General features: G+C 39.0%; 1 long non-coding RNA gene across 7 annotated transcripts in view; it reads right to left on the bottom strand.

Annotated features, from left to right (window-relative positions):
- LOC147341493 (uncharacterized) overlaps positions 1–14,204 on the bottom strand; it is a 323,003-nt gene that overhangs the window by 203,827 nt on the left and 104,972 nt on the right. For 5 of the 7 annotated variants that reach the window (XR_015159461.1, XR_015159463.1, XR_015159471.1 and 2 more), the window contains one exon: positions 9,081–9,164. The exons of the other annotated variants lie outside the window; for them this stretch is intronic. This is a non-coding gene — a long non-coding RNA (uncharacterized LOC147341493). The remainder of the gene's footprint in view (positions 1–9,080; positions 9,165–14,204) is intronic. 7 annotated transcript variants of the gene reach the window in all.

Raw genomic sequence — 14,204 nt, 5'->3', positions numbered from 1 at the left:
ATCTATTTCTGCTTTATTGACTATGCCAAAGCCTTTGACTGTGTGGATCACAATAAACTGTGGAAAATTCTTCAAGAGATGGGAATACCAGACTACCTGACCTGCCTCTGGGGAAACCTACATGCAGGTCAGGAAGCAACAGTTAGAACTGGACATGGAACAGACTGGTTCCAAATAGGAAAAGGAGTATGTCAAGGCTGTATATTGTCACCCTGCTTATTTAACTTATATGTAGAGTACATCATGAGAAACGCTGGGCTGGATGAAGCACAAGCTGGAATCAAGATTGCCAGGAGAAATATCAATAACCTCAGATATGCAGATGACACCACCCTTATGGCACAAAGTGAAGAGGAACTAAAAAGCCTCTTGATGAAAGTGAAAGAGGAGAGTGAAAAAGTTGGCTTAAAGCTCAACATTCAGAAAATGAAGATCATGGCATCCGGTCCCATCACTTCATGGGAAATAGGTGGGAAACAGTGGAAACAGTGTCAGATTTTATTTTGGGGGGCTCCAAAATCACTGCAGATTGTGACTGCAGCCATGAAATTAAAAGACGCTTACTCCTTGGAAGGAAAGTTATGACCAACCTAGATAGCATATTCAAAAGCAGAGACATTACTTTGCCAACAAAAGTCCATCTAGTCAAGGCTATCATTTTTCTAGTGGTCATGTATGGATGTGAGAATTGGACTGTGAAGAAAGCTGAGCATGGAAGAATTGATGCTTTTGAACTGTTGTGCTAGAGGAGACTCTTGTGAGTCCCCTTGGACTGCAAGGAGATCCAACCAGTCCATCCTAAAGGAGACCAGTCCTAGGTGTTCATTGGAAGGACTGATGCTGAGGCTGAAACTCCAACACTTTGGCCACCTCATGCGAAGAGTTGACACACTGGAAAATACCCTGATGCTGGGAGGGATTGAGGGCAGGAGGAAAAGGGGATGACAGAGGATGAGATGGCTGCATGGCATCATCAACTCGATGGATGTGAGTCTGTGTGATCTCCAGGAGTTGTTGATGGACAGGGAGGCCTGGCGTGCTACAATTCATGGGGTCGCAAAGAGTCAGACATGACTAAGCAACTGAACTGACTGAAAATTGTGTTAGTAGGAATGGAAGTGAGGGGATATATTTGATATTTAGGAATCAAGTGAAACTCCATAGTAAGGAAGTTGGATGGGGAAATGAGAAAAGGGGACAAGACAACATATCTTGGTTTCACATTTGGGAAAATAGCTCAATGGCAGGTTCATTTCTCCATATGTGAGGACAAGAGGAAGAGGAGTAGGTGTGGGAAGGAAGATCATTTTTGATATATCTAATCTGTGATGCCTGTGAACTGTAACAGAGAAAATAGTACTTGCTATTTGAATTGTATTATAATTTTGCCTTTCTAACTTTCCCCCATGTAATTATGGGATTATACCTTCCCACAAAGGCCAATACAAAGCCAGTCACTGAACAGGTGCTCCGAGATAGTTGACTTCATTTAATTTGCATACATCCTACCTCAGGTCACCCGCAATGGCCACCTGGGCAAGGAGGATGTGGAGGAAGAGGGTGTTTATCTAGCCTGACAGCGCAGGGCTGTAGTTTGCAAATTATTCCCACTGTCAGCTAAGTTCCTTGAGCTGCTAAGCAGATGCCTGGAGAGAAGGTGGGCCTAAACCATTTGCAGAGGCGGCTTGGTTGTCATGACTGCGAATGCTGCAGCAACGCTGCCTTTCCTAAACTCCCTCACTTATTTCCTTCTCTGGAACTGTGCTATGGCCAAGACACATCTGTGGTCCTGAAAGAAAAATGAGTCGAGTAGAGATGAAGGAACTAGCTATTTCTTCACTGGAAATTTAAATAATAGGCAAAGCAGCTCTTCAATGCTGTAGCCAATTACAGCGCAGCCCAATCAGCTGCCATTTGTTGGAGTAAATGGACTATTTAGGGTGTATTTTAAAATAGGGCTTGCATCTCCTAAGATGATTTTTACCGTACAATAGTGCCATATTGTTGCTGTATTTAAAGCACTCATTTTGAGTGTGCAGGGCCTGTAACAGCAACTTGAGAAAAACTTTTCCACTTACCACTTTATCCTACATCCTCCATATGGAAGAATGCCCATTTTGCTATCTAAACAGGCAAATGGATTCATCCACAAGCCGTTAACCTGGTTTTTCCACTTTACGCTCGATTAGAAATATGTTGTCTAGGTCAGCATCATCCCCACAGCCATTCCAGTGTTCTTGACACTGAACGGGGTCTGTCTACAAAAAACAGATAGATGTACATTAATGGTTTGGCCTTTGAGACCCAAGAGATGGCTTTGGTGACTCAATGCAAAACTGCAAAGAATGTGAACCATAGCAGAAGACAAACAATGTCTATTTTGGACTTGTTGGACATTTTCCTTTACCTAGGCAGGATTGAGTCCTATTTATAGAATCCTAAAGGCTACAACATTCAGAAAATGAAGATCATGGCATCTGGTCCCATTACTTCATGGGAAATAAATGGGGAAACAGTGTAAACAGTGTCAGACTTTATTTTGGGGGGCTCCAAAGTCACTGCAGATGGTGACTGCAGCCATGAAATTAAAAGATGCTTACTCCTTGGAATAAAAGTTATGACCAACCTAGATAGCATATTGAAAAGCAGAGACATTACTTTGCCAACAAAGGTCCGTCTAGTCAAGGCTATGGTTTTTCCAGTAGTCGTGTATGGATGTGAGAGTTGGACTGTGAAGAAAGCTGAGTGCCAAAGAATTGATGCTTTTGAACTGTGGTGTTGGAGAAGACTCTTGAGAGTTCCTTGGACTGCAAGGAAATCCAACCAGTCCATCCTAAAGGGCACCAGTCCTACGTGTTCATTGGAAGGACTGATGCTGAGGCTGAACCTCCAATACTTTGGCCACCTCATGCGAAGAGTTGACTCACTGGAAAATACCCTGATGCTGGGAGGGATTGAGGGCAGGAGGAAAAGGGAACGACAGAGGATGAGATGGCTGCATGGCATCATCGACTCGATAGATGTGAGTCTGTGTGATCTCCGGGAGTTGGTGATGGACAAGGAGGCCTGGCGTGCTGCAATTCATGAGGTTGCAAAGAGTCAGACACAACTGTGCGACAGAACTGAACTGAACTGAAAGGCTATAGATCAGGTTGTGAGCCTTGGGGGGGATGTGCAGAGACTTAAATCCTAGCCCTGTTTCTGATGCTAAATGGGAAACCTTGGACAAGTCCCTTTATCTCTCTAAATCTCAGTTTTCCCACCTGGAAAATTATGAGGCTAGAAATGATGGTCCCCATGTTTCTCCTGGAAGGATCATAGATTCTGTCCAAATCCTATGCTAAGGCAGATGCCTACATCTATTGACTTAGCATTTTATTTTCTATAAGGAGGATGGGAGGTGGAAAGAAAAAACCTACCCCTTACTTCTGCCCCACCATATCCCTAACCCTATAAGGTTGTCAGTCTGTTTAATTGCCAGACCTCTTACTTCTGTCTCATTGAGCCTATGTCCCTAGTATGTATTCCTATTAGGGAGAATGGTGCATGGGGCCACACGTATACTATTTTCTATTGCACTCTTTCTAAAAGGAGACAAAATCAGAGGCTATCTATAAATGAAAATGGGAGTTCTGGGGGCCAGACTTCCTTAAAAGCTAAAAAGAATCAGCTGGTTTGAAGTGCCTTACTCTTCAGTGCCTTCCTGCGCTCCAAATGAGAAAATCACTCAATATAGAGGTTCGAGGGTTTGCCTTGAATTTAAATAACAGCATTCAGGTTCATACTAACACTCTAAAACATCAATATTTTTGATGCATGCTTTAAAAAATTCATATACAGCTTTTAAACATATTTTGAAGGAATAGCTCTAGTAATGACAATATGCATTCAATTATTTGCTTGTAGAATACCTAAATATTAAGTCTTGACAAGTTTTTATTAAGTCAATAATCTTTTGACATTTAGGGAATCAGATGTTTAAGCTGTTTTAAAAGATAACGCTACATTGCTTTCTCCTCTATTTTAGTTATCCAGACCCAAGAACATTAGCCCAGAGTGTTCTAATTGCTTAGCTTCCAGAGCTGCTATGGCAGCCAATCAGTGTTATGGTTCAGAAAATAAAATGCTCTTATGTCTTTGGAAAGGCAATTTCAAATGTTTTCATGGTATAATTTTTTTGCATTATATTTTCTTCATGTTATTTTAGATAACAATTTGATTTAAATAATACCGCCTGCTGTAGAGTACAACATGGATTTTGAATGCCAGAGTGCTCAACTCTCTGGATTAATTCCCTTATTCCAGGGTAATCCACTCCCTGCCTCTTTAGAGAACACTTTGAAATATCTTCATTTAGCTTTCTATTGAAGAAGGAGGAAGGAAATGGGGTGAAGGGAGAATTCAGAGAAAGAGAGCTCCTTTACAAAAAAAGGTTGTTGGAGGGGGAAAAAAAAACAGAAGATTTAAACTGTAATATGAAATGGAAGTGCTCTGAAAATAAGAGGCAAAGCATTTCAATTTTCTTCTGGTCTATAGAAAATTGACCAAAATATAAAATGCCGTTATTTGAGTCTAGGCAGGAAGGAAGATTATCAAAAGTACTGCTTGTAGGTATACATTTATTAGTAAGAAATTGACCTGCTATATTCAGATGAAAACTTGTAGCTCCACTGGAGAAGGGACTTCAGATACATGCTAATCATTTGCCTGAGCCCTTGAAAGAATTCCCAAGGCACCTCTTTTCCCAAGAGTTTGAAACAGACATCAAATTCTCTCTAGCTCATAATTACAGGAGCCAGCCAACTGCTTAACTTCAGTGCCCTGGCCACACATTAATGACTATTTAACAGATATACCTTTTAAAGAACATAAAATATCCAGGAGACCATAGACACGACACAAGTCTCATCTACAAAAATCTTAGTTTGGGGCCCTTGAGATTAGGACAGTGGTGAAGGGATTCATGGGTGCTAATGGCTCTAACCAAGAGAGCAATCTGATTGGAAAAAGCATCCAGTTAAAAAAAGGAGAGGACTCCTCTTTCTTCCTTCCCAGGTTATTTTGGATTCAGATTCCATTGGAACCCCTATTGATGAGAGCTCTGATATTAATTAACTTGAGATGCTGGGTACACAATTAACTTGAGATGCTGGATACTCCTTTCATCTTATTCTAAAATTTGTATCATAATTTCTGAATGCTCACTATGCTGTTCTGTGCCACGACTTCAAGCAGTTAATGTTTTGTAAACTTAAATGCAGCAAAGGAGTTGCTAATAGAAGAAATCTGAGGTTTCAGATTCAAGCATTATACAAAAATAAATCTGTGTCCTTAAATTCTTTCTTTGGCGAGCTTGAATGTTGGTATTTGGAATTTCCTAAAAATGAGACCCATCAGTTCTAGCTGCAAGGAAATATCTGAACCTGGTATCTCTCACTAATATGAAATAACTCTATCATGCCTGAATTTGTGTCATAAATTGTGCATTTATAAATCTCTAAAGATGGTATTTCATATATTGATGTGTGGACTGGGGGACTTGGGAGGGTTACTAGAAAGATTTCCTGCCACCCTTCATATTCAGTTCTTATTCTGCCTATATGTGATAGCAGCTTTGTTGCAGGCCAAGTAGTTTCTGAAAATGACAAGTCCATGATAAATTCTATTTGCCAAGCTGAATTATAGAGTGTGGACTGGGGTATATGATGGGACTAAGCTCTTGATTGATTTTCCACTACATACACTATTTCTCCCTGATTTCTTTTCCATGGAATTTATTAAATGGAGGAATCCCAGATGCTTTTGCTTTTTCTCCTATTTAATTTTCTGTTTTTATTCCTAGAAGCCAACAAATGGCTCTAGGATATAGGTTCTAGAAGTTTTTAACTTCATCCCCTTTCCAGGAAAATAAGAAGGAAAACAAGAAGAGAAATAATAAGAAAAAGAAAGAACATAGCTGTATTTTCTAAGAAAACAAATCCATTCATATTTGTATTATGTGTATAATTCTGAATCCTTCTCTGATCTAAGACACAAGCACATAAATTTTATTGTGGGTACTAAGGATATTTCATCTTTTCAGTTGTTTGAACTGAGCATAGTTAATGATTTCCATGTATTTATTTTGAAGTTCTGCCACTCAAAAAGCATATGACAATATGGAATGAAATATTAATACAAGAAAAGAAAATTCACAGATGTGAACCTGCTCTTATATCATCATTTATTCCCCAGGTTTCCCTAATCTAGCAGCCATCATTTTCTTTCCCACTGTATTCTTTACCCTTCCTCCTTCCTCATATGTACCTTACTACTTCTTCCAATCTTGACCCGTGTCTTGCAAGCAGTTCATATATCTTGAATATTTTGTCTAAATATTACAGATAATCTGGATATGGTATACATTTTGGGAATTATTTCTCTACAGGGAAATCTGATGCACCTCCATCTGGAAGGGGAATTTTCACATAGGCTTTTATATGTCATAAGACAGTTAATGCTCTTACATATGCCTAAAGTCTCTAAAGTAAATGAATCTATTTCCAATCAGAAATACAGAATAATAACCTGTCAGTTCTCATTTTTTTTAAGGTATGACCTCCAAATTATGTATCATCCAGTTGAGAGAAGTAATTTTCAGGAAAGTTATAGAGAGGTACTATTTAGTCCTTCCTTTCCTCTACAGACTTGTACTGGTCATTTGCTATTTGCTCCATTGCTTTCATTCTCCCATCCTAACAGGGATTTTGCAGTCATAAGATTTGAGTTGGGCTGACTGTACTTCTAGATACATCTTTAAGAGGACCTGAATTGACTTAAGCCAATTAGTGTATCCTCTCCCTCTAGAGATATTATTTTTGGCCCAGTGATGAACATATGAAAACACTGAACTATTTATATTTCAAGAAACACTTGCTGAGGGTTTCTGAAAAAAAAAATTTCCTCGTACTTCAATGGGAGATACATATAAAGAAGTTCTCTCTCACACCCTAAATATGAACTAAGAAGCTTATAAACCAAGGAGCTATAGGCAATAATCTTTAGATATAGAACAAGTTAGTTTTAGAATGAAGGTGACATCATGGAATGAAAAGTAAAAAGTCAGAAATAAAAGGGATAGCCCTTGCTGTTGACCTGCAAGATCAATCCTTGCTTGAAGCATAACCTATCTCAAGAATTTAAGATATGTATAGATAATACACCTTTATTTTTAAATGCTATTCTTATGGTTGTTTTTACTTCTAACTGAAAACAAAATAACTGAAACAGTACTCTAAGGTGAACTATGGGAAAAAACTTGAAACAGAAACATGGTAACTATACAAGCATTGGTCATACACAATCACCTTCACTGAGATTAATTTTAATTTTATGAACACAACCTTTATCAAGGATTTTTATTTTTAAAATATAATAATAGGAAGATCCTTCTACATTCTGTATATAATTGTCCCCCAAAGACATAGCTTATTATATTATTCATTCATCTTTATATCCGGCCCCACATGCTGCTGCTGCTGCTGCTGCTGCTAAGTCGCTTCAGTCCAGTCCGACTCTGTGCGACCCCAGAGACGGCAGCCCACCAGGCTCCCCCGTCCCTGGGATTCTCCAGGCAAGAACACTGGAGTGGGTTGCCATTTCCTTCTCCAGTGCATGAAAGTGAAAAGTGAAAGTGAAGTCTCTCAGTCGTGTCCGACTCTTAGTGACCCCATGGACTGCAGCCTACCAGGCTCCTCCGTCCATGGGATTTTCCAGGCAAGAGTGCTGGAGTGGGGTGCCATTGCCTTCTTTGGGCCCCACATGAGGGTTCTTTTAAAACTTAACAACATGATAATCCATATTTTTTGAAAAATTCTTATATAATCTCTTGTCTCATAATATGAACTATGTCATTCATCAGATTCTTCTTTGTATACTGACTAATAAGAAGATCTGAGACAAATAAGAGTAATGTTGTAGCATCTTAACAGTGTTCCCGGCTTCCAACTTTGATCTACTTTATCTTATACTCAGTGTAGCAGCCTGAGTTGTCTATTTAAAATATAATTCAAATCATGTCACCCCTTTGTTCAAAGCTCTCCAATGGGGGCTTCACTTGTGTTTAGTGTGCAAAAAATAAAACAACAAAAATCTCAAGAGAATAATACTGAGGAAAGGCTGAATAATTACAACATAATAATGGTTTCTGAGCCTGTCAAAGAGCTGAAGTCTTAAGGCAGGAGACCTGAGAGAACATTCTCTCTGTGGTACAGGCATACAAGAGATAACTGAATTCCATTTGGGAACTACATGAAACAGCATCTCCTTCCTTGGACTTTTTCCCATAAAAACCAAAATCCCAAAGCCACTTGGGAGGGGCAGAGAAACACTCCTGTTTAAAGGGTTTAAGCAAAGACTAATTCCTTTGAGAGAAACATAGCCACTAAACACTCTTTCTCTGAAGTAAGGGTAGGAAACATTTCTACTTCAAGAACACAGGAAAAGATATGCTATTTCTGGGAAATGAAATGAACAAAAGCTTTATGCCCCTGAGGGTCCAGTATCCAGGATCTTATACCAAAACAAGACAGAGGGGAAGAAATTCTTTCCTACTCAAAATCTTCCATAGATATAAAGCAGAGTTTAGCTGACACAAGCAGGTGGGGAAGCAGTGCTGAGGAACTTGGACTCCCAAAGTCCAGATGCTCAGGTCATGCTAAGGACGTGGGCCAGACCTAGAGAATTCAGAGAAACCCCTGTCCCATGACAGGACTAGAATTGACTAATGAGCAACAAAAGACTTCCAGCTTCCTTTTACAGGTGGAGGGAAAAGTGCTTGGAGAGAGTTCTTTTCTTTGGAACAGAGGGTAGAGCATGAACATTGAGGAAATCCTCCAGAAGTCCAGTCCTCACTCTTAACACAAGGTACAAGAAGTACACTGCTATTTGACGCCTGTGATTTGCTGAACGTAAAGACAGAAAGAAGTAAGCCAAATGTAGCTCAATTGCTGACTATATTGACCCAACATCTTATCAAGAAAAGTTTATTTTTTCAATGAAGAGATATGACCCTTGTTAGATTCAGATAATTTATTACTTACATGCAGCAACTGAAGAGCAGTCAAAGCTGCCAGCTCCCTGTCTTCCTTGTTACAGTACAATCATAATACAAAAAGTTCAGATGACTGCAAAACAAATGATGAGATATAGTTTGTGCCATGGCAAACATAATTTGTTTTATATACTATATTTATATAGTAGCTCTTCCTGAAGAGGGCAAGACTGAAAGCTTAATACCTCATCACAATCTGGGAGTCGATGAAAAACAGTCTCATAACAACCTCTTAAAAAGATAGGGAGGCAAGTGGGAAATTGCCTAGTAGCAGCTATTCACAAGGGTTTTCTTGCTCTCATGTTTCAAAAGACTCACAGAGCATCTGGCAAAGAGCTAGAGCAGTTCTGTAGTTAAATCCTGGCTATGGGGCTTAGGTAAATAAGTGCAAGATCATCAGTGCACTAGCACAGAGCTGTTCCCCTATAGGCATGCATGCGTGACCCAGGGCTCAAAACATCTCATGTGTCTCCTGCATTGGCGGGTAAATTCTTTACCACTGAGCCACCTGGGACCCCATTCCCCTATCACATCAGATCAGATCAGTCGCGCAGTCGAGTCTAACTCTTTGCGACCCCATGAATCGCAGCACGCCAGGCCTCCCTGTCCATCAACAACCCCAGAGTTCAATGAGACCCACGTCCATCTAGTCAGTGATGCCATCCAGCCATCTCATCCTCTGTCGTCCCCTTCTCCTCCTGCCCCCAATCCCTCCCAGCATCAGAGACTTTTCCAATGAGTCAACTCTTTGCATGAGGTGGCCAAAGTATTGGAGTTTCAGCTTTAGCATCATTCCTTCCAAAGAAATCCCAGGGCTGATCTCCTGGGTATAGAAATGTTCTCAGCCTTTAAAAAGGCATGTATGCTATGCTATGCTATGCTATGCTATGCTAAGTCACTTCAGTCGTGTCCGACTCTGTGTGACCCCATAGACAGCAGCCCATCAGGCTCCCCCGTCCCTGGGATTCTCCAGGCAAGAACACTGGAGTGGGTTGCCATTTCCTTCTCCAATGCATGAAAGTGAAAAGTCAAAGTGAAGTCGCTCAGTCGTGTCCGACTCTTAGTGACCCCATGGATTGCAGCCTACCAGGCTCCTCCGTCCATGGGATTTTCCAAGCAAGATTGAACTTCATGCAAAAAGACTGAAAATTTTGTCCTTCAGATCAGAAACAAGACTCTCACCACTTGTTCCTGACATTATACTGTAGATCCTAACCCATGCAATCAGGTAGGAAAAAAGGGATATAAAAGACATCTATATTTGAAAATCAGAAATTAAACTGCCTTTAATCTCAGATGACATGATTATTTATTTAGAAAATGACAAAGTCTTCCAACAAAAGCTATCATATCTGAGAGGAAAGATTTTGAAACTGTAGGATGCAAGGTCAATGTACCAAAATCAATCTAAATTCTCTATACCAGCAATGAAAGCTGTAAATGAAAATGAAGAAAACAGTATACACTTATAATACTAGCAAACTATGAACTGTTTATAAATCAGTTCAGTTCAGTTGCTCAGTCGTGTCCAACTCTTTGCGACCCCATGAATTGCAGCACGCCAGGCCTCCCTGTCCATCACCAACTCCCGGAGTTCACTCAAACTCACGTCCATCGAGTCGGTGATGCCATCCAGCCATCTCATCCTCTGTCATCCCCTTCTCCTCCTGCCCCCAATCCCTCCCAGCATCAGAGGCTTTTCCAATGAGTTAACTCTTCACATGAGGTGGCCAAAGTACTGGAGTTTCAGCTTTAGCATCAGTCCTTCCAAAGAACACCCAGGGCAGATCTCCTTTAGAATGGACTGGTTGGATCTCCTTGCAGTCCAAGGGACTCTCAAGAATCTTCTCCAACACCACAGTTCAAAAGCATCAATTCTTCAGCATTCAGCTTTCTTCACATCAATTCTTCAGCATTCAGCTTTCTTCACAGTCCAACTCTCACATCCATACATGACCACTGGAAAAACCATAGCCTTGACTAGACGGACCTTTGTTGGCAAAGTAATGTCTCTGTTTTTCAATATGATATCTAGGTTGGTCATAACTTTCCTTCCAAGGAGTAAGCGTCTTTTAATTTCATGGCTGCATTCACCATCTGCAGTGATTTTGGAGCCTCGAAAAATAAAGTCTGACACTGTTTCCACTGTTTCCCCATCTATTTCCCATGAAGTGATGGGACCAGATGCCATGATCTTCGTTTTCTGAATGTTGAGCTTTAAGCCAACTTTTTCACTCTCCTCTTTCACTTTCATTAAGAGGCTTTTTAGTTCCTCTTCACTTTAGTCAATCTAATCACACTAGGACTACAACCTTGCCTATCTCAATGAAACTAACCCATGCCCTGTGGCGCCACCCAAGACAGGCGGGTCATGGTGGAGAGGTCTGACAGAATGTGGTCCACTGGAGAAAGGAATGGCAAACCACTTCAGTATTCTTGCCTTGAGAACCCCATGAACAGTATGAAAAGGCAAAATGATAGGATACTGAAAGAGGAACTCCCCAGGTCAGTAGGTGCCCAATATGCTACTGGAGATCAGTGGAGAAGTAACTCCAGAAAGAATGAAGGGTTGGAGCCAAAGCAAAAACAATACCCAGTTGTGGATGTGACTGGTGATAGAAGCAAGGTCCAGTGCTGTAAAAAGCAATATTGCATACGAACCTGGAATGTCAGGTCCATGAATCAAGGCAAATTGGATGTGGTCAAACAGGAGATGGCAAGAGTGAATGTTGACATTCTAGGAATCAGCGAATTAAAATGGACTGGAATGGGTGAATTTAACTCAGATGACCATTTATAAATAAATAAATACTAATAAATACTCTAATAAGATAAGAGCAATGCTTAGATGTTAAAATATCCAAAACATTTCTGTGAGAAATATAAAGTCCTATATTAGTGGAGATAAACACTGAAGTCATAGATTAGAAAAAAATATGTTAAGATGTCAATTCTTCTCAAATGGATCTCTAGAATGCAAATATAACCAATCAAAATTCCAACACACTTTTTCCATTAAAAAATTATGACACTAATTACAAACTTTATACAGAAAATCAAAGAACCTGTTATAGCCCAAACAACTTTGAAAAAGAACTAATTTAAGAACTCTTACAACTTAGAGACTATCATTAGTAAGTCCATGTGACACTGAGAAAAGTAGAGATATATGGATCTATAGAACAGGATAGAAAATCTAGAAATAGACACACACTCATATATATTCAATTGATTTTTTGACAAATGTACCAAGATAATTCAATGGAGAAAGAATAGTCTGTTTAAAACATAGCATTGGAAAATTTATGTATCAATAAATAAATAATAGAGCCTTGATCACAGCATATATAAAATTTAAATAAAAGTATATTATAAACTAAATATAAAACATAAAACTATAAATTTAAAAGAAAGCTTAGAAAAATATTTCTAATCTTGACTACATGTTTCATAGATAATGCATGAGAAATCAAACTATAAAAAATTCTGTTAGCAATAATCAAAAGTTAAAAATGCTGCTCTTGAAAAGGCAATTTTGTAAAAATGAAAAGGCAAGCCTCAGACAAGGAGAAAATATTTTCAAATATCAGATTAAGGACTTATATCCAAAATATAAAAAGAACACCTACAACTCAACAATAATGAGGCAAATAACAATTTAAAATGAGCAAAATTTGAACAGATAATTCATGAAAGAAGAGATACAGATAGCATGTAAACATACGAAAAGATGGTAAATATCACAAACAATTAAAGAAAAGTAAGTTATAAGCATTACACACTTAACAGCTTATCTAATATTTAAAAACTGTAAACACCAAGAGCTGACAAGGATGAACAACAAATTGAGCTCTTATACATTACTAAGGATGGAAATTATACATGAATTTTAGATAGGATTTTGGCACTTTCTTCCAAAATTAAACATATCATATGACCTGCTGCTTCAATCCTAGCAATTTACCCAACAGAAATATAAACGCGTCCAACACAAAGACCTCTACACAAATGTTCATAGCAGCTTCATAATAACTAAAAACTGGAAACAATCCAAATCTTTGACAACTGGTAATCAGCTAAAGAAAAACTGTGAAAATTATTTAACAATAAAGAAGAATGAACTACTAAAACACACAGTAACACAGAAGAATCTAAAAAGCATTATTTTACATCAATAATTATGAGAAATTAGACATAAAATTGTATATGTATATATATTTCTATACAACTATAAATATATATTCACATACATATTGTTTTGTATATACATACACACATGCAGTTCTATCCTGGAAAAGGTGAAATTATTGAGTCAGAAATCAGATTAGTCTTTGCCATGGACTGGGAGCTGAGCTCCAGATTTCATTTAAAATAAAAGCCAGTGTCCTTACAGGACTTATGCAATCTGACATCTCCATTACCTCTCTGACCTCATCTTCTACTCTTCTGTTATCACTCACTTTATCTCAGCCACACCGGCCTCTTCACTATATTCCTCAAACATACTAAGTACAATGCCACTTTAAGGCTTTTGTATTGGTTATATCCTCCTTCTAGAACATTTTCTCCCCAAGATATCTGTTGGTTAACTTCCTTAAATCGACACTCAAATTTCACCTTCAAAAGGAGGCCTCCTTGACCACCCTGTTTAATATTGACTCCTTTCCATACACTCCGGATACCTGTCATCTTCTAACATTAAGTGTGGGCTTCTCAGGTGGCTTAGTGTTAAAGAATCTGTCTTCAATGCAAGAGGCACGGGTTCAATCCCTGGGTTGGGAAGATCCCCCTGGAGAAGGAAATGGCAACCCATTCTAGTATTCTTGTCTGGGAAATCCCATGGACAGAGGAGCCAGGCAGGCTACAGTCCATGGGTGTCTCAAAAGAATTGGACATAACTTAGCCATTAAACATCAATGATATATGAATTAACTTACTGAAGTTGTTTATTTTTATCTCCTCCTCTAGAATGAACATCATGAGGGTGAAGATCTTTGCCTGATTTGTCTGCTGGTTTGGCCCAAGCACATAAAACAGTGGAGTTTGGGGTCTAGTAGGCTGAGATATTTCTTAAATAAATGAATAGTACAAAAAAAAAAAAAGAAAATCAATA

This window comes from Bos grunniens, chromosome X, assembly GCF_055505025.1.
Source record: "Bos grunniens cultivar Pamir isolate PY7600 chromosome X, Bosgru_T2T1.0, whole genome shotgun sequence".
Classification (NCBI taxonomy): domain Eukaryota; kingdom Metazoa; phylum Chordata; class Mammalia; order Artiodactyla; family Bovidae; genus Bos; species Bos grunniens.
The sequence above is the reverse complement of the archived record's forward strand: the minus strand, read 5'-3'. Positions and strand labels throughout refer to the sequence as shown.